This window comes from Martes martes, assembly GCF_963455335.1.
Source record: "Martes martes genome assembly, chromosome: 9".
Lineage (NCBI taxonomy): Eukaryota > Metazoa > Chordata > Mammalia > Carnivora > Mustelidae > Martes > Martes martes.
The window spans coordinates 103,224,040-103,244,488 of record NC_137896.1 but is presented as its reverse complement, the minus strand read 5'-3'; the positions used below and the strand labels follow the sequence as shown (position 1 = coordinate 103,244,488).

General features: G+C 49.8%; 1 long non-coding RNA gene across 1 annotated transcript in view; it reads right to left on the bottom strand.

Moving 5' to 3' along the window:
- LOC308348544 overlaps positions 1–19,387 on the bottom strand; it is a 125,831-nt gene extending 106,444 nt beyond the window's left edge. The window contains exons 1-2 of the long non-coding RNA XR_013967347.1: positions 19,321–19,387; positions 19,037–19,189 (exon numbers count right to left, since the gene is read on the bottom strand). This is a non-coding gene — a long non-coding RNA (uncharacterized lncRNA). The remainder of the gene's footprint in view (positions 1–19,036; positions 19,190–19,320) is intronic.
- Between the last annotated feature and the right edge of the window lie 1,062 nt (positions 19,388–20,449).

The following is a 20,449-nucleotide window of genomic DNA, read 5'->3' as shown; positions in this document are numbered from 1 at the left end:
GGGAACCTGATCTGTCAAATCCTGAGGGAGAACTCACCAGAGAGCTGGGTGTTTAGAATTTCGGTAGGAATGGGGAGTTGGCATCACAACCTGTGGTGCTTTCTTCATACCTGGACTGCAAACATCCCCCTAGGGGGAGTACCTGGGTCTAATGTGTAGGTAGTGAGAGGACTGGGTCCATCCCTGCCTGATGCTTCTCAGTCCCGAAAGAAGGAATACAGTGGGTGGTGAGAGCAGAATCCCAAAGAGAAAAGAAGATTCCTTCAATCTGCAGGAATCCCCAGGGACTGGGATAAACTGGGAAAGTTGACCAGCAGCTCCTTGCCATGAAGCATGTCTCAGATGGGCAGAGAGGACTTCTACAACTCCTGTTTCAGGGCACCTGACTCTTAAGTTCTCGGAACCTTCAGGATAAGTACGCGGTTGAGCCCTCAGATCAGTAGAGCACGTAGGCCTCCTGCTGGCAGCCTTCTTTCTCTGTGTGTCCTTCTAGCGCAGAGAACATGGCCCAGGTACAGCAAGTCCTGTGGCTAGAGGTTATTTAACGGGGACAGAATTGCCCTGGAAATTCTATCCCTACCCCTTCATTTTTGTAAGTTGCTTTTAGCCACATGTCATGAATCAGGGCCTGCTGTGACATAAAGCAGTAGTGAAGAGTCCAAGTCACGAAAGGCAACTACATTTCAGCACCTGTTCCCTCTGCCTCCTGGCAGAGCTCCCTTAAACACTGTGCTCGAGGAGTGCAAGCATATGTGTGGACTCCCAGGAACACACTGGGATCCGTGACCTCTATTCAGGCCTGAGCCCCGAACATGTGGGGCCCAGTACAAAATGAACACGTGTGGCCTGTTGTTCCAAAACTATTCAGAATTTCAGGATGGAGACAGCAGAGTCAGAGAGCCTGGGTGTGGATTCTGAGCACGGAGCCCTGAATGATGGCACAGATCTTAAGTCCATGAGGTTGGTTCAGTGGGAATCCACTGTGGACCCAGAAGGAAGGGTGCTGGGGACTTAATGGTCTCCCTCCATAAAGACTTAATGGTGGCGAGACAGAAGTCACAGCATCCTGGAAAGCCTTCTTTGAGAGCAGGGGGCTTCAGGCTGGCCCTCTGGATGCTCTTTCCAGATTTCTACCCTCTGAAGCTGTTAGCAGACTGGAGCCCCGCTAAGTCTTCTGGTTTGAATCCAACTCCACGCTTCGGTGGGGTCAAGTTCATTCTTGCAGACTGTGTCCATGCCTGCTTTTCAAATTATTTTCACGGATCTGGTTTCTCTGCCCCCAGAAAAATCAGGCTTCTTTTCTACCAGGATGGCACATCTACTTTTCACACTTGAGATCAAAGTTTTCAATACACAAATATCCGAACCTGATTCTCCCCATGCCCAAAAGTCTTACCAAGGGTTGGTCCAGCCTGGCCTGCATCCAGCATGAGCACCTGCCTTTCCATGAGCTGAATGCCAGCTGGGCCCATTTATTCCAAGGTTCATCTTGGCTCTCCACTCACATCCCCCTCAGTTGTCCCCCCACCGTGTTCACCATCCACTTGTCCCAGGTTATCTACCCCTTCCCATCTCTATCTCATATCCTCTGAAAGCTCTACGGTTCCCTCTATCCCTGAGCCCCAAGTTCAGAGAGGATATGTTACCAAAAACTGAGTTCCACGTTCCAACCAAAATTGTCTACTTCACCTCTTCCAGCTCCTTCAATATAAAACCCACACACGTAAAATACTTTCAGCAGGTAAAGTAGGCTGCTTAATAAATGGGACTAGGAAAAACACCGTGCATTTAGAGAAAGGTTTGATACCTCTTCTTCAAATGGTAAATGAGAATAAATCCCCATGAACTTGGTATTTTAAACCAGAAAGATAAAATTATAAAAAACCACAAGAAAAAAATATGTAAGAATATTTTTTGTGTGTTTTAGACTTTCTGAGCAAGCCAAAACCTGGGTGTTTTAATATCCATAACAGATTAGATCACATAAAAATCGAATATTTCTGGGGTGCCTGGGTGGCTCAGTGGGTTAAGTGGCTGCCTTTGGCTCAGGTCATGATCTCAGGGTACTGGGATTGAGCCCCACTTCTCCCTCTCATCCAGCTTGTGCTCTCTCTCAAATAAATAAAAAAAACTTTTTAAAAAATTAAATATTTCTGGGGTGCCTGGGTGGCTCAGTGGGGTAAAGCCTCTGCCTTCAGCTCAGGTCATGATTCTAGGGTCCTGGGATTGAGCTCCACATCGGGCTCTCTGCTCAGCGGGGAGCCTGCTTCTCTTCCTCTGTCTCTGTCTGCTTGTGATCTCTGTCTGTCAAATAAATAAATAAAATCTTAAAAAAAATTAAATATTTCTGTAAAATGAAAGACATAGTAAACAAAGTAGAAGGTCAAGCAACAGACTGGGAGAAACGATTTGTAACATACATGTCGAAGGTTTAAAACCCAGAATATGAGAAGAGTTCTAATAGAACAACAACCTAAAAGGAACAAAAGGGAAAGGAAGGAAGAAAGGAATGGAAGGAGGAAGAGGACGTGAAGAGTATGAACAGGGTGAAACATATGCATAAACTATTTTTTTCTAAATAAAAAATTGAAAACTAAATGAAATTTCAAAAAAAGGTGGGAGGGCACCCGGTGGCTCAGTTGGGTAGGCACCCAACTCTTGATTTTGGCTCAGGTCATGATCTCAGGGTTGTGGGATCAAGTCCTGTGTCAGGTTCTGTGCTGGGCATGAGTCTGCTGAAGACTCTCTCTCCCTCCTTTTCCCTATTCCTGCCTCTTCTCTCCCTCCCTTTCAGAAAAACAAACAAAACTAACAAAAAACAAAACAAAAAAAAGCTTAGACAGTGAGAAGACCATTGCGCCATGAAGTCTGGGACATCAAAGACCCATAGACACCACGGATAAGCCTCCCTCCAGCTCTGAGGATAGGCCAGGCCTGACCATGACAGAGCCCCTTGGGGGGGGTCTCTTGGAGGCTTTGATGTGGGAGCACCTCAACATTCTCAATGTTCTGCTCAACCACATAGAGGCCTTTCTCCCTGAAGTTAAAAATAGAAAAAAGAATATGAGCAGGCAACTTATAAAGGAGTAATTATTAGCAGACCACAGCCCTTCTCCTTTAAACCAGCTTCCCTGCAGAACAATCTGCTAATTTATACATTTGTTTTTAAAATCAGCATTTCTGGAGGCGAAGTTTAATCTTTCCATTTTCTTTCAGTGCACGGTTTATTGGATTGACATCCTAAAACTCCTCAGGGAGGGCAACTTTTTTTTTTAAAGATTTTACTTTTAAGTAATCTCTACACCTAATGCGGGGCTTGAACTTATAACCCCCAGATCAAGAGTCGCGTGCTCCACCGATGGAGCCAGCCAGGCGCCCCAGGGAGGGCAACTCTTAAGTCCACCCTCAAAGGCAGGGCTTTCTGAAGGGACGCCAGTTGTGCATGGCTACAGAGTAAGGTGACCACAAAAATGGCGCAAAGGGTGCTGTGGGGACTGTACTAGTCTACGTTTTAAAGAAGACTGAATTATGTGATAGGCCACCCACGCAATTATTAAATATTATACAGAGGAAAAACCCTGGAAGGAAACAAGTCAGAATGGGAACAGCAGAGAGCTCTACGGGGAGAAATGGCGGTGATTATCTTCTTCCCTGTCTTTTGTTCTGAAGTCCCGACCCTGGTGTCCTGAAGGCTGACTTGGCCTGCCACCAGGGTCCCCCCAGTGGAGCCCTCTGCCTGGGGCAGTCACACAGCACCTCTACCCTTAGGACGCCTTCACCTGGTGCATTTACAGTTTCGTCAGATATTACCTTCGGGTAACAGATAAAACCTTCAGTTACATCACGCAGACATAGTTCTGCAGCCCATTTTGCTTGCTTCCAGTAAGGCCCTCAATTTTACAATAAAGGAGGTATTTAAAAAGCTTAAGGCTGATGCTTATAGCAAACAGGCAGCGACCCAGGGCGCCAGCGACGGGTGTGTCCCCAGCCCAGTCACAAGGGCATCCCAGGCAGCACCCGTGGGAGCAGAGTCTCAACACCTCCCACTGCCTGGAACTGCTCACTGGGCCCAGTCCCCGGTCCCCGCAGCACCCTGTGAGCGCGCTCAGACGCCGCTCAGAGTCTGGGCTTCTCCGCCTCCTGACTTTGAAGTCAAGGTTTCGCTCTCTTGACGAATACTCATTGCTGAAGGCTACCCTTGCTACTAAAATAACTTTCCATGAAATACTCTTGACTGTAAATGCCCTGACATTATAAGAAATGCTCGTGTTTGTGTGTGGTTATGTCTTGTGTAACCGACGCCACCGGGTTTTCGAGGTGAAAATTGCTCGTTTTTGTCATTTCCAAAACCTGACATTCTTTCACTATAATGTGGCAACTTCTCAGTTCTTTAAACTATTTTTTTCTTTAAGTTCTCATGAATTGGCGGTTCCTGTTTTTCTGAACTGCTTGTCAAAGCCATGTTTTGTGTTAGGTTCACAGCCACCCCTGTTCAAGAACTAGGAAACAAGGCAAAAAATCCCCGCTGAAAAGTGTGACTTCCCGGCCTTCTGGAGCCTCCCTGCTTGCTTTGTAAATTGTAACTTGGAGGGATGCATGTGACCCTTGGAGGAAGGGAAAGGAGCAGGCACAGGACAATGTGGGTGAAAGTTCCGATCGCTAGGGGAGATCCTGGCATGAGGTTAGATGGCGCTCCGCTCACGCTCACTCACGTGCAGACTGTGGCTCAGCAAACAACACTCCACCCCCCCGCCCTGCCTGGGGACACATCGTGTGGCCCACCATAGCATGGATCCCATCACATATAAAGTTAAAGTGGCTCTTTCTCCCGAACCCTCCCCACCGCCCACCCTTACCCCTTTTCAAAAACCTAATGCAAAGACCAAATTCTGCTTTTTGACGTCCGGTTCTGCAGTCCAGGAAAGTTAAAACAAAGCGAGAACATTCTATTTGCTTAACTAAAGCAGGCACAGGCCAAGTGTGGCCACAGCCGACAGGCGTCTCTGGGGTGGCTAATCCAAGCTGAGCTGGACTCGGGATGGAAAGCTGCTCAGAGCAGCCTCCTTCAGCATCGCGTAGGATGTGCACCGTTTTAGCTTCCTAGAGTTGCCGTAGCAAAGGACCATAAACTGGGGGCTCAAACCACAGAAACGTATTATCTCACCGTTCTGCAGGCGAGGAGTCTGAGATCAAGGTGTGGTGGGGCCACTCTCCCATTGGAGGCAGCCACAGGAGAATCTGACCGCAGCCTCCCTCCCAGCCTCCCTGGTTTGTGGCAGTCCCACTGCCATCCCCACCTGGCCTTCTCCCCGTGCGTATGTCTGTATTCTAATGTCCCTGTCTCATCAGGACACCGCTCACATTGGAAAAGGGGCCACCCTCTCCACTATGACTTCATCTTCAATCATGTCTACCATGACACCATTTCCAAATAAGGTCTCATTCTGAGTTACTCAAGGGGTAGGGCTTCAACGTACGAGCTCTGGGGAGACACAGTTCAGCCCATAAACACACACAGAGGCCTTGAAGGGTGACTCACAAAGTCTGGACTTCCAGTCACTTTCTCTGTCATTTCTTCTGCCGGTGTCTTCCCCCAAACTCTTCCCCCCCCCCCGAAAATAAATCGCCTTCTTATAAACACATTTGCTTTTCTGTTTGTTGGTGTCGAATTACAGATTGTTTAAAAAGTGTGGCATTCCACACAGCTCAAAATCCTGCTGATGGAAACAGTCCCAGTCGGGAGGTGCCTCTCAGGGATGCCACCAGCCAGCCATCCTCTGGAAGGAGCAGGCCACCCAGACAGGGCCCGGGCTGTCATGTCTCAGCACGGATGTCCTGTCTCCCTGGGCTCCGTGCTGCCTTCTGAACTGCAACCCCATAGGTGCTTTGAGGGTAAAATCCAGGAAGCCCCTCGGGCCCTGGGGGCCGCTGTGAGGACAGCTGACTGCTGAGAAACCAGCTGGGACTGGTCAGCTGGCTGTCTGGTCTGAACTCTGGCTCCCCCACTCGTTAGTTCTGTGACTACAGGCTCGCCTTCCCCCCTGAGAAATGGAGATCCTCACGGAGGGTGATTCCGCGACACCTGGACAAGGGCCAGGCCCAGAGAAGACCCTGAGATGTCAGCCGTGGCCACTTGAGGTGCCTCTGGCCACGGCGAAAGCACGAACTTTCACTTAGGGGGATTTGCTTAGAATAATTCTGAGATGAATCTTTTCTTTTTCAACTCTCAATCTCCACCTCCTCATCCATCTCTTTTGTGAATAAAATTTGGTGTCAAGCTGGCTGTGGGGGTCCCGGGCCCTCATGAAGCCCTGGGCATCCAAGTCACTGCGCACCTTTCTGGCCCTCAGCCAGCTGCCTGATCGCCACCCTGGGTCAGCAGAGTCCTGGACGGTGAGAGCGCATCTCAGCCCCCCGCCCCAGACCCTCAGGATGGCCCTGACCGCTCTGGCCTGGGGCTTCACCGGGCACGGGAGTGCGGAAATGGTGTCTTCCCTGTGTACCCACCTGTCCCCTAGATGCCTGCACAAGCACAGGACCAGGGTGCAGGAGAAGGGGCAGTGTGGCCAGCCCAGCAGCCCGGAACGCAGGGAGGGAACACGCAGCCCGGTGCTCTCGAGAACACAGAAGTGCTTTAGCAGTAAAAATGATTGTGATGGTTTTTGCAGAAAGTAGGAAAGAAAGGGAAAAGATTCATTCAAATACCTGCTTACATTTGCATAAAGAAATTCTGGACAGATAAGCAATGAAGAGCAGGGTTTCCGGGGGGGGGGGGTCAATGGGAACAGGGTAGGAGACAGGGGTGAGAGCGTGCTTTTTGTCTGACCCCTCCTTATTTACTTTCGCTTTCGAAACTTATTCAAAGAATTAATTAAAGCTGGAAACTCTATTCCTTATTCACATTGGCAGATTAAGAGAGACATCCCTGATGCTGAAAAGCATGGGCTGAAGGTCAATGGCACCTTCGATGAGGGCCCTTTTCCAGGTGAGAACCTCTAGGTGCCCCTGGCAGGAATGTGTTCCCCATGACTAAGCAGAGCTTCTAGCAAGATTCCTTGAGGTTGTGGAAGAGCTGCTCCGGCAGAGGTTCCAAAAAAGTTGACTTCCTTTGCAGGATTTATTTGAACGATCAGAAAAAGCTTTCATCTGGTTGTGGTCTTGGAAAACAGAATCCCACACAAAGCCCGACACTGGCCAGTTGGGGGTTTGCGGTGTTTTGGGATGAGGCTGGTGAGAATCTGGGCTCTGCCTTGGTCTGTGCTCCCTGAAACTCTTGAGAACTTTAGCCTGCTGGTCAGCAACATGGGCTAAGAGTGCTCAGTCCTCATCGGATGGATGTGGGGATTGAACAAGTTAATGGCTATAAAGCAGCCAGCATACACCAGGCCTACGGAACATGTTCCATAATTATTAACTTCTCCATCCCCTATGGCTGCCAGGACGCCTTTTCAGAATTGAGTTACTACATACAGTTTAAGCAGGATGATTAATCTCCCCTAAGTCTTGCACAAGATATAAATTAAAACCTCCAACAGGAGAACCAGGGGCCTCGCCTTTACCACCTCAGTGCTCTAGAGCACTGAGCAACTGTAATGATCTTTGGAAGCTGCTTCTCAGAAAGTTCTGGAACTCTCTCTTTCCTGAAACTTGGAGAACCATTTCCATTTCAGTAAGAAGTCCTTCTCTTGCCACTCACTGACTATTCATTTTTATAGAGAGCAGTAGAAATGAGAGTTGGGAGATTCTAATAATTTTGGCAAGCAAAGGGCAGGTAGAGGTGGGGTTGGGCTGCGAGGAGACTGAGCTCGGTTAAAGGCTATGCAATGACTGGGGGAGGCAGCCATCCGGTCCCCCTTGAGTGACCATTCCTATTCTGTGCAAGTGCCCCCAGGGATGGATGCAGCGGGTGAACACGGAGCAGGTGGGACCCACTTTGGGGAGGTGAGACAGTGCCTGGGTGACTCACTTTCTCAGCCGGAACATTCTGGTCTGCAGTCACCACTTGTGCTGCTGGGTGGCAGTCTGCACTCACTCTGCGTCTCTGCTCTCCCTTCCCCAGAGCAGGCACTTCTGGGGACTTCAAAGGGACCGCTGCACAGAGACAGGCGCTCATCTGTCAGGCCGGGCTCAGGGGTGCCTACTTGAAAGGCCTACCTGAAGTGAATCAAATTCATCCAAGCCACAGACCCTGAGGGTGTGACTCTGTATAAGCAACGAAACCAATACTCGCCACCTGACCATTCAGATGTTCTAGATGTTTAAGGTGACTGACTGCTAGCATCTGGCAGCAGACTGTATGGTTTTCGAGCCTCACTGAAGGAAAGCTACCAGTGTTTAAGGAGGTGGGGGGAGGGGAGAATGAGACAGAAAGAGGGTGGCTACCCATCAGGAGAAGTCTGGCTGAGCGTGTAAATCATCAGTACCTGCCCCGTTTGTCAATGGGGTCACACCACACATTTGATTTTGTGATGTGTCTCATCACTCCCTTCATCTGCAACCGTGAAACCTGTGCAGAAAGGGGAGCTGCTGGTGTTCTGCGGGGTGCCCCAGAATGCTAGATGCGGGCAACCCTGAAGACAGGCCCTAGAGGATGCCACAGGTCTCTGCTCTCGGTCTACACTGAGCCAAATGGTCTTCTGGAGAAGAGGAAAAGGGAGGGACCCCTCTCTAACTTGCAGATGAAGTCAAGCTTCATATTTTATGTTAGAGAGTATTTAGGCCAAATCTAGGAGATTAAACCAAAAGTCAGTACCCAGATGCAAAATGCGGGAGAAGGGGCTTTGCACACATCCCCCACACAAAGAGGCCATGATGTTGGCCATCAGATGGGTGTGTGGGTCCCAGACCTCAGCCTTGGGTCCAGGACAAGGCAGGTCACTGTGCTCATGGGAAGGGGGACATCAGAAAACTGGGGTCCGTGACCAGAAGGGCAGCCTGGGGTCAAGGCTGCCAAACACCCCAGCACCCACTTTTGGGAACTGTGGGAAGAAGGAAGAGCTTGAGCACAGTGCTAACAGCCAGGTGACTAGAAGGGCTCACCAAGGAAGAGGCCAGGGCTTCTGTGATAATTCAGCAGTTTCTGGGACCGAAGAATGGCCCAGTGAACGTTAATGAGTGTGTTGAATTATGGCCATCGTCGTGACCATGGATATGACTGGATGGCTTCAGGGCTACATCCAACATGTGGACGTGCCCGAAAACAGGCTTTGCATTATTGATCCACCGGATTCTCCACCAGTGCTTTGCAGTGATGGGATGGGCTGTCTCTGGGAGGAGAGGGGGGTTTAAGTACAGATTAAAGGGCCCCTTCTGGGGCTCACCTAGAAGGCCTGCTTGGGTGGGCAGTGTCCTTTGACCCCAGAGAACTCCTGATAGGAAGTGAGGAGTGTCTTTGTAATGGCGATGACCCCAAGTTGGGTTGTTGAGAGCTCCCAGTGTGTGGGTCACCCCACTGCACTGTACAGACGATCAGAGAGGCTTGGTGACTCACTCACCGTCACACAGATCCCCAGGGGGAGCCGGAACCTACTCTAGCTATCAATCCATACAGGGAGAACAAAGCAAGACACCAGTGCATAAACCGACTCCTTTCAGATCTCCACACAAGTGGAGGTACCCTCACAGCCCACCCCACGTCTTGAAGTCCCTCACCCTGCACAACCAGCAGCCCCCTCCAGCAGCCCTTCTAACAACCACATTTGCTTATCACCTGCCTCCAGAGGTCTTAGCAAACACTTGAGGAATACCGAAGGAATAAAGGAAGGAATAGACAACTGGATCTCTCTCCCCTAGCTCTAGCCTGTACAGCTCATGTTCCCTCTGGGCCTGGAGAAAATGGAATGTGGAGGCAGGATGATGGGATTCCTCGGAGTGGACAGACCATGGCTGGGGGGAGATCAGGGGACCCCAGAGAAAGGTGTCTGTGGTCAGAAACACACAGCAAAATTAGGAAGCCATTCCAGTAACCACAGCCAATACCACGGAACACCTATGGTGCGCATCACTTGGCTAAGAATTCTCCACGCAGTGAGCACTCTCATCCTCGAAACCACCCTCTGTGGCGCTTACTCCTCTATCCCTACTTCTCAGGTCAGGAGATGGAGGCCAGGAGACACTGAGGTTGTGTGGCCAGTAGCTGGGCGAGCGGAGGCGGCTTCCTCATGGTGGCTCATAGCCTCCATGTGGCCAGACAGTCCATGGAATAGAACAAACAGCACAGCGCCTGGGGTCCTGGCTTCAGGGGAGGGACACGGCATGTCCCAGCACCCCACACCCATGGAAGGACATCATTTTGCTGTGCAGTGGAACAGGTCAGGGGCAGGGGGGAGGAGGGGTGTGGGTCTGGGGCCTGGGTTGGCTGTCTTTCACCCGTTCAGCTCAGCTCCCTGCTACTTGTGTGCTTCCTGTCCATTATGGCTAAACATGGTTTATTGCTTCTCCCTTAACAAGCCAAAAGAGTCAAAAGACTCACTTGGAGGATGTGTAGGATGACAATGACAGGGACCAAGCCTGAGGTGTCCCTTGGGCCAATCTCCTCAGTCCCCAGAATGGCTCCACACAAACAAAAATAAGGATGCCTTTCCCCAAACAGGAAAGTTCATGATCAAATACCACAAGCCCAGACAGTCTGTCTATGTGCGTCTCACCTGAGGCCCTCACGCCCAGAAGAAACCAGCGGACAACTGGCAGGAATATTCTCGGTGTCAGGCGCCCAGCCTGGGCCACCTCCTGGGCAGGTCGTGCTCTGAACACTGGAGGCCCTGACAGTCCACTTGAGGTTTTATCCTCAGAGAGGGGGACACTGAGGCTTACAGTAGTGGCCCTGGTGGCCAAGATGTGGGAGCCCCACCTGCCTGGCCCAGAAACTCTCCACCCCTCTGACGACTGACTGAGAGCCAGGCTCAACTTGACCCCTTGGCTCAACTTGGCCACATCTGTTGCCAGGGTGATGGCCCATCTTTCAAAGCTGCCCAGATTAGGAAAACGTGCTCTAGATACATGCTTTCTAATATGACAGCCACTGGCCACATGTGGCTATGTACATTTACATTTAAATGAACTGAAATAAAATACATGTTCAAATTCCATTTCTCAATCACATTAGTCACTCTTCAAGTGCTCAGTAGCCACACGTGGCTTGTGGCTGCCTAGTGGCCTGGAGAGCACACATTTTTATCATCCCGGAGAGTTCTGTTGAATGGTGCTGTTCTGGAGGCTTTGGGAAGTCAGAAGAAGATAGCATGTGATGTCTGCAGGTCCTCTGAGAGGGCTGTGTTTCTGACTCCTCTGCATCACTGTTCTTGCCCCCTACCCAGGCCAAGGCCAAGGCTAGGACAGGGGCCCAGGTTAGGAGAGGCCCAGAAGCAGTCAGCAGACAGGATGAGGCCTAGACAGGGTGCCCCCACCAGACACTCTGCAGCAGCAGGGGCTGGGAGCAGCGGCATGTTTCCAGGAGGGGTCTGGGTCAGGGATAGACCACCAGGTCAGGCAGGCTCCTCTGGCTGCAGTGGGAGGCCGAGGGGCTATGGAGCCCCACACCTGCTGAGTCCCAGGTGTTGAACAGCAACGGTGGAGGCCACCTCAGAGAGCAGACTGCCCAACCCCCGTTGTCTGGCCCCACCCACCCCTGAGATTGTGTGATGACTCCAGGAGCACTGGGACAAACAAGGGTTCCCGATAATGACAGAACATGCATTTTCCCTCAGCCAGGTTGAGGGGGTAATGTAGGGGCAGGGTGAGCTTCAAGAGATTTTGAGAATAAAAGAGTTACATCCTTGATACCTTAGCACTATAGACTGAAATTCGTACCCACTAAACAGATCAGCTAGATGAGTAGAGCAATTATTGGGGAGACGGGGGATGATAGGGAAATGGGCATAGGAGGGACGAATCTGTTCCAAAAATCCTCATCGTCATTTCCCGAGGTGACGTGAGTGTCATGGCTGTTGAGGCTCTGCAGCAGGGTGGCCAAGGGTCCTGGGCCCTTCTGTGGCTGCTCTCTGCCCTAAATGTTTTCATTTATTTTAAAATCAGAAGAGAAACCAGAATATAATGAAAATGAACATATAATGATCAATCCAGTTTAAATGACATTCATCTTTGGGGCACCTGGGTGGTTCAGTGGGTTAAAGCCTCTGCCTTCGGCTCAGGTCATGATCCCAGGGTCCTGGGATCGAGCCCCACATCAGGCTCTCTGCTCAGCAGGGAGCCTACTTCCTCCTCTCTCTCTGCCTGCCTCTCTGCCTACTTGTGATCTCTGTCTGTCAAATAAATAAATAAAATCTTTTTAAAAAATAAATAAATAAATAAAAATAAATAAATGACATTCATCTTTATATCGCAACAGTCAGAATACGTCCTTACATGAGGAAGGAGCCACAAAGGCTAAACACCTAGAGTCCATAAAATTCACTATACGCAGCCTTGAACTTTTGCTCCTCATACTGGAGGCATAAAAGGCAGCTCCACACAAAGAGAACTGATGTCTCAACAGACCCTCCTAGTTGACCTGCAGATTGAATTTCAGCAGTGATGTCTCATAACTCCCTCTGCATCAATCAGGTCAACCCACTCCAAAAATAGGCACATCTCCAGGCAAAACACCTAGTCTCCCAAAGCCCTGGGACCATTTGCCTGCTCTGCCATCCTTAGCATGGCCTTTCTTTCTCCATGTTGTCTTGTGATTTCAAGAAGGCTGCTGGAGGTCCAGCCATCACCTTTGCATTCCACACAGGAAGACAGAGAGAAGTGGAGGACAAAAGGTTAAGCCTCTTAGGTGTCAGGCTCCTTCAAGGAGCTTTCCTAAAATCTCCATCTCCTGTTGCAGCCTATGTGTTTCATTGGCCAACCATCTGTCTGTGTGAATTTTCCCTCTACAGTGGCACAAATGTATCATGTAATGTAAAGGAGCTGGAGAAGGAAGAAGGATGAACAAGGCTCTGAGATGGTGCAAAGCAAACACAGAAGGGGACTCAGTCCAAGGCAGAATGACAGCAAACACCCCCTGCCAAAAAATCCATCCTGTCTCATGTATCCTCATGGCCCTGGTTGTGCCACCAGGTAATGGGGTCATGTGGAATGGAGGGTATGACCGGTTCACCTTCTCTTGCCTTTGATCAGGCTGAATTATGTGAATAAACTCCATGTCCTGGAGCTGAAACTCTTCTACTTCTGTCATTCTGCTCTTTGCTGGAACACTGCTGAACCTTGGAGGCCTAGTCTGGAGGAAGGCCAGTCTGGTAACCTCGGGGCTGTAAGGGCGTGGTCCTGACTCTGGAGCTAACTCTGGAAAAGCTGGCTGCAACGGACTGGGTGAGTCATGAACCCAGACATAGTTGAGATTCCTGGTATGTGCTCTGGGGGTGGGGGGTGGGGGAAGAATGCTAAGCTTGGACTGCTTTCCTTCGAGGCAGGAGATGCTACAGGATGTAAGCCTCCCCGCCTCCCTGCACCCGTCCCCTGGGGCACTTACAATGGCCTGACGTTATTGGGCTCATGTCTATTTCACCAGAAAGACAGAAATAGGAATGAGCTGGTCTGCCAGCTCACCTCCGCATCCCTGGGTCAAAGAACCAGACGGCTGGGTTCAAAAAGAAGCTCCTCTCCTTACTGACAGTGTGATTTAGCCGGCTCCTTAGAAGGGCTAGAAGGGCTCCCCTAGCCCTTCTGCATCCCACCTTCCTCGTCTGAATGATGGGGATGGTAATGATAACCTGCCACACGGTTCTGGGAGGACTAAATAAAGTCATCTTTGCAAAGCATCCAGAAGAGTGCTTGGCCCTAAGCGAGCATTCAGTAAACAAAGGAGTGTTTGGATTTTCATTATTTTATTGGGTAAATATGAAGTATTTGCCGATGCATGAATGAAAGGAAATCTTCTTTGACTATTAATACCAAAATCAAACAAGTGATTTCTGTCCCTTTGAAGACCCTCCTCCAAGTTGTCCTCCTCCAAGTTGCCCTTGAGGTCAGTCTCCTCTGAGTTCTGATGAGAGCAATGTGGTTATTTTACAAAGTAGACTCTGACCCCAGAGGAGCTGAGTGACTTGTCCTGGGCCCAGTCATGGGACTGAGAATGCTGCAGAACATAAATCCAGCTGTCTTCAGGAGTACTCTGTCGTGGAGGCTGCTTGTTGCCTATCCTACATCCATTCTCTTCTACTTCCTGTGTCGTCAACAACTGTGTTGTCAGAAGCAGCAATGTGCCTAGTTAAGAAAATGCATTTCTCAGGCTGCTTTAGAGATATGATGACCAATAAAAGAGGCAGAAAAAGTTACTTGGGGGTTCTAGGAAAGCTGTTGAAAGGAGACTGACGATGCTTAGCTTTCTGTGACCCACTTTGCTCTTTCCTCCTGTGTGGAATGCAGAGGTGATGGCTGGAGCTCCAGCAGCATTATCAAAACCATAAGACAATTCTAAGGAAGGAAGCCACTGCTAAGGGATGCAGAGAAGAGAGATGAATGAACTGGCTGTCCATTGACCTTTGCCCTGGACAGCCTGCTTCCAATCTTTTTCCATCTGAGAGAAAGTAAGCCTGATGGTTGCTGGAGGACTGCTATTTTGTAAAGTTTTCCCTTATATCTGCCTAAATTGATAAAAACCCAGGCATCCCTCACACTGTACAAATGATTTGTCCAGGGAAAACAGCTAAAATGATACATTTATGCCTTTGCTAAAAATTCCAGTATTTTAAGTATGATACAGTTTTGAAAGGGCAGCATACAGGGAAAGGCTAAAAGCCTCCTTGGCAGAAAACCTTCCTTGCAGGGTAATAGATCCTAAAAACAAAGGATAAGCAGGAAAACCGCAATGGATAAGATTTGCTACCGCCATTAGCTTTTTTCTAGTATAGAAAATGCAAGAAAACTGGGTGTCTCTCTCTCTCTTTTTAATCAGAGGAATCATCTGAGACCAAACAAGCCTCCCCACCACTCCTCCTTCCTGTGGGCCCAACTTCCTTCTGATCCACTGCTGGCTTCCCCTCGCCTGAGCTCTGCGGTCTAACCAGAACCCTCCAGACGTTGGGAGGTGCCCAAGGTCTGTCCCCCCAGCACTGGGCCAAACCTACGACTGCCCTGCTGCGGCACTGGGAGCAGAGATGGTCCTCTGGGCTTGGGGACAAGTAGCAGCCGCAGGACAAAAGTGCCCACCAAGTGGCACCATTTGTAATGGACCAACACGACCCAGCCATGCTCAGCGTGCAAAGCCTCGACTTCCAGAAAGGCCATGTATAAAGCCACCGAGGCCTTATGTCGGCAGTGCGGTTACCAGAGAAGGCTGACTGGACAAAGGGACCCAGGTGGCCCTTCTCGTGGACCCCTGCAGGAAGCGTGTGAAAATTCGGCTTCTGGGGCACTGCACAATCTTGGATCTCTTCAGAATTGGCAAGGAAAGGTCATGTTATGTTCGGTCTCATTTTAGTTTTAAGTGTATCTTACTTAATATTTTCAATATGAGTCAGCTCCATGTACTGGGCTGATGCTCAAACAGCTAGAAGGGGACTGGAACTGCCTTTAGACAGGAAGCCTGGGTACAGCGTCCAGCTGCTTCCCCCCTGGGAGCAGGTCTGAGGCCAGCGGTCCTGGATTCTCGGGACGGGGGCCCCAATCTGCTGGATTACAGACAGCACCCTTGGGAGCCCTGGCTTTTCCTGACTCTCCTCTCCTGATGGAGGCAAAGGCACCCTCCTCAGAACAGCTGCCCTGCCTGATTCACCTGTCCAGGATGCGTGCACCTCGAATAAGTCGAGCAACCGGCTGTTGTTCCTATCTTACAGGGTGGGTATGTGTGTGCTTCGCGGGCAGGGGGCTAAAGGAAATGCACAGAAAGTTACTACCATGTGGTTGGGCTGAAGGCAAGGGGACCTGTCCTCACTGTGATGATGCTGACGTTAGAGACGATGGCCATGAGGACGGCGACATCTAGTACTCTGGGTTTTCCTGGACAGAACCATGAAGCATTTCCCATTTACCTAGTCAACAGATGTCCTGCAAATGCAGAACGTGACACAGATGGGAACTTGCTACAGGAACACGAGAGCCCATTTTTTGTGGGGGCCCAGGGCCCGGGCTGGGACAGAAAGGTGTCCGGGTGTATGTCTGAATCAGTGACTGTGTGCTTAACTGTAACCCGTGTGCTCATCGTCACTGATCTTAACAAGGACCCAAGAGGCTGGTACTCTTATCAATTCCATTTTACAATGAGGAAGGTAGGACACCAAGAAGCTTAGTAACTTGCCAGACATGGGGGTGAGCTCTGCATATGGCAACCGGTGGTGGCACACCAGTCAGGTACCACGAAAACCTCTTGGCAGGAGGTAATGAAAGCCCACGTGGGGGTGCTGATGAATGGTGCGGAGGGAGAAACAGGGTCCGCAAGCGACAGGCCAGTCTGGAAGCTGAGGGCACCATGACAATAGGGCACTGGGCCATTTCCGAGTGTCATTAAACTGTCAGCATTTTCTTCTTGCTGCAGGTGTCCTTTTAAAATATCTGCTCAGTTTCTCTCATAGATTGTTTCCCTTTTTACTCCCTGCTTGCATCCTCACTTAGAATCAGCATCTTTTGGTAGTTGGAAAATATGACAGAGCAGCAAATCATATTAATGAATGCTCTATTTTCAGACCTGCCCAGAGCCTTATTTCTGGCCTTTTTAAAATGACTCTCCTGATTATAAAAGTGATCATATCAGTTTGCCACAGACTTATTTCTCATGGGTAAGCGGTAAATTGACTTCCAGCGTTCATACAACAGCCCGAATTCTACATGAAAGAATACAATCAACGTCTAGGATAAAATCAACCGCCTCAAAACTACTTCCCAACGGCGCGTATCCAGGGGGATTTGGAGACCTAGTGACGAACACATGCTGACACCTGGAATGTTCTCTGAAATGGGGACAAGAGGGAATGCTCATGTGCCCAAGCCACTGAGGCACTGCCTAGGGCATTTTGCCTTTTGGGGCTCTTCTCCCCGGGAAGATGGCATTTCTCCGAGCACTTACAAAGATCACTCACCAAGAGAGACAGACCAGGCTGGGCTCCCACCTCAGAAACCCCAGTCGTCTGCCTTGCTGAGGCCCCGAGTTGATCCCGAGAATCTCAGCCTTGGAACACCCACTGATTACACTGAAATCACAAGATCTTGCTTGGGAAAGTCATGCCACTAACTCAGGGGCCGCAAGCCCAGATGCCTTCAGAGTCAAGGTAAGAAGGGAAGTGGATAGAGGTAACATCGAGGGGCTTTCTTCTGTGTCCGGACCCTGCTGGAAGTATTTGGCTGATGCTAAGTCTCTGAGCTTCCCCAGTGGCCCTCCGAGGCAGGCAGCGACCACAGTCTGGAAGCCCAAGGCTACCAGAGCCTTGCAACACTAGGGTTCAATAGAACCCATGATCCAAAGAATAGGTGACCCATAGTCATCTGAATACAAAAAAAAGCAAAACAACAACAACAACAAAAACCCCAAAAACCTCAAACAGCCACTGATCCTGGGCAGGCCAACAGAATCTGAGGGGGTTGGACATGGATTCAAACAGGACTGCATTCCTTTTTTGAGCCTCCAGCATGCAACTCCAGCTTTTTTTTTTTTTTTTTAAATTTTCTTAACATTCTTTTCAGTTTATAAGAAGAGTCAGGTTCAAGGGAAGATTTCTTCCTTAAAATCCTGCTCTCTGATGTTAAGGTGACACCCCCACCCCACCCCGCCCCAAACCCTGCGTGATGGGCGCAGAAGGCCAGCTTCAAAGTTCAAGCTATCACGTCTCCCTGCTCCCACTCCATCCTTCAGCAGGTGTGACGACATGGGAACACGGGATGCAGCCCTAACCCTGGGCCATCCCAGCCCTTCATAAACTCTGGATTTGTAACTTAACCAATTAGAGACTCAGCCAGGTCTGTCAAGGCCGACCCTAAAAAATCAACGTCAGCCGAAGGGGAGGGTCCTGGCAGAGGTACCCCTTAGCAAAGCTAATGTCCCACAAGACCTGGGACTGAAACCAGGAGGGGGTCCCCGCACAAGGGAGGCACCCAGAATTGATGTTAACCAAAGACCAAACAGCTAGATCGTCCTGGAGGGGCCGACCAGCCACCGTGCTGGGCTCGGGGGCAGATCACTTGCTCTCTTAGAGCTGCTCCAATTTTAGAAATTGGGTGCTGACTCATTATTAACCCAGAAAGCCCACACACTCAAATGACTCTACTGAAAAAGCTCCCTGTCATACCCTGCTTACTGGTGTGCAGCTTTTTAAGCAAATTCAAAAAATGTTTATCACAAGGTATTTATGACATTTTAACCGTTTCATTTACAGTAACTAGAATGACATTTAAAAAAAATGTTTCCTGTATTTTACTTGACTGTAAAGCTAAGCCTCATCAGAATAGTAACAGGCTGAGAAACACATTATCAAGGTCATATCAGGCCTCAAGGACTCAACAACCCAATCCTCACCTCCCCTGCTGGCCCTAAGTCCCCAGACCCCCACATATTTTCTTTCTGACTTTATCACGGTTTGTGACATTGAATCACAAGCAAAAAGAAAAGACATAAAATAAGTTCCCAGAATCATTCATAGGCTCATAGAGAAGGAAGCCCAAATGCTGCCTCTCTACTGTATTTTCTTGCACTAAAAACTGGGCAGCTCAGACCACGCGGCCAGAAATTTCTCAGGGGCTGTCTTCCCTCCACCTCTGAGAAGCGGAAGCTGGCCCAACCTCAGCACCCCTGGGTTAGCACCCATTCACCCACCTTCATCTCTGAATTTCTCCATGGCTCCAGAGACGAGCCTGGAACAACTTATTTTCCAGCCCAGCACCCCTGTCTCTCCTGGGACAACACAGTGTACGACGAGTATCGACCTTCTCCCCATTAACTGCGGAGACAAGCACCCTACAACACAGTGGTTCTGGGGGTGGGGGCAGAGGTTAGGGGTGCTCCAAGTCTCGAATGCGGTATCCCCTCCAAGATGCAACAGTTTTAACCCATCTGAGACTCTGAGGCAGACGCTAGAAATGATCATAAAAATGAGAGACACGGACTCACCGGGGAGAAGCGGCTGGCTCCACCTTCCCGCTGCCCGAGCCGTGGAGGACTGAGGTGCATGCTGGCTCAGCCACAGCCCGCCTGGAATGCCAGCCCGCCGCCCGAGCAGCCGGCTGTCATGACTTCCCTCCATTCCCCATCACATCCGCACGGCTGAGACCAAGAAAAAAGAAAGAAAGAAAGAAAGAAATTAAGAAAGGGAAAAAAGAAAGAAAGGAAGGAAAGAAAAAAGAGGGAAAAAGAAGAAGAAGAAGAAAAAGAAAAAGAAAAAAAAGGGCGCACACCTCAGTCTCCGTTCTCATTGGAACGAGATGACTCATGCTGACTCACAGCCACCACTTCCTCTCCGACATTCTCTTCATACTTGTGAGCTGGGCTGGTCCCGTTCCCAGGGTCTCTGCAGCCCTTCCTGGAAGAACAGCCTTCTGACCCTGGCAAAGCCACCCCAGCGCTGACCTCATGTGGAGCCCCCGGGAGCGCCTACACAGGGGAAATGCTTTATTTAGGAGACATGAGCCACAGGACAATAAAATGCACGAATCCCATGCGCATTTGAATTTCAAATACACACTGCAACTCTGTAGTATCTTGCAAAGCTCCTATGAACCGCTCGCTCGTTTCAAGGCATTACAGGCAAGGGAAGAGAATGGAACAAGGTCTCATTCTTCAAGGAGGTCGGGTCTACTCTTGCCCTGGCAAGACTGATTGCAGAGCATGTCTTCTGCATGCCTTCCTCTGACATAACAAATCATGGGATCTAAAAATCCAGATCTCTTCAAAGCTGTTTGTGAGGAGGGTGTGGGCTTTGCTTTGGGGATTCAGTGACTTCCAAAATCTTTTCCATCCGTTTTTCAGACTTCAAGAATTTGCAAGAGATGAACATTAAAATCCCAAGAAATGCAAGGAAGGTGTAACACTGGAACTTTTAAAGACTATTTATGAATGTTAACAGGCAAGGATAGAGGGTAGCCTCTGCCTCCCGGTTTTCTCTGGAATGATACCGTGGGTGGGGCAGTCTTCCCCAGCTTCCTGCATTTTTAAATTATGAGAGGCTATGGAGGAGAGCAGGATCCACGTGGCGCTCAGCCGCCTCCCGAGAAGCCCAGAAGGGCGGCTGTGATTGCATTAGGATTACGGTGCTTTCTGGAAGGTCCCACACCAAGGCCACTCGTGAACACTGATGCTCTTGAGACACGTTTTGATTTAGTGCCTACTGCTGTGTAGGCCACACTCCGACACCCCTAATGGACACCGAGAAAATAAGGAAACAATGTTTTTTGGAGGCCAGAAGACTGAGGCAAGGTGTATCTGTGTCCAGCGGACCTCACCCCGGAGGGGTCAGAAGGTTCAGTTTCCATTTACAGCAAGATTCGTCTAAGGGGTAAACAAATATTTGTTCAGTATTCTATGAGG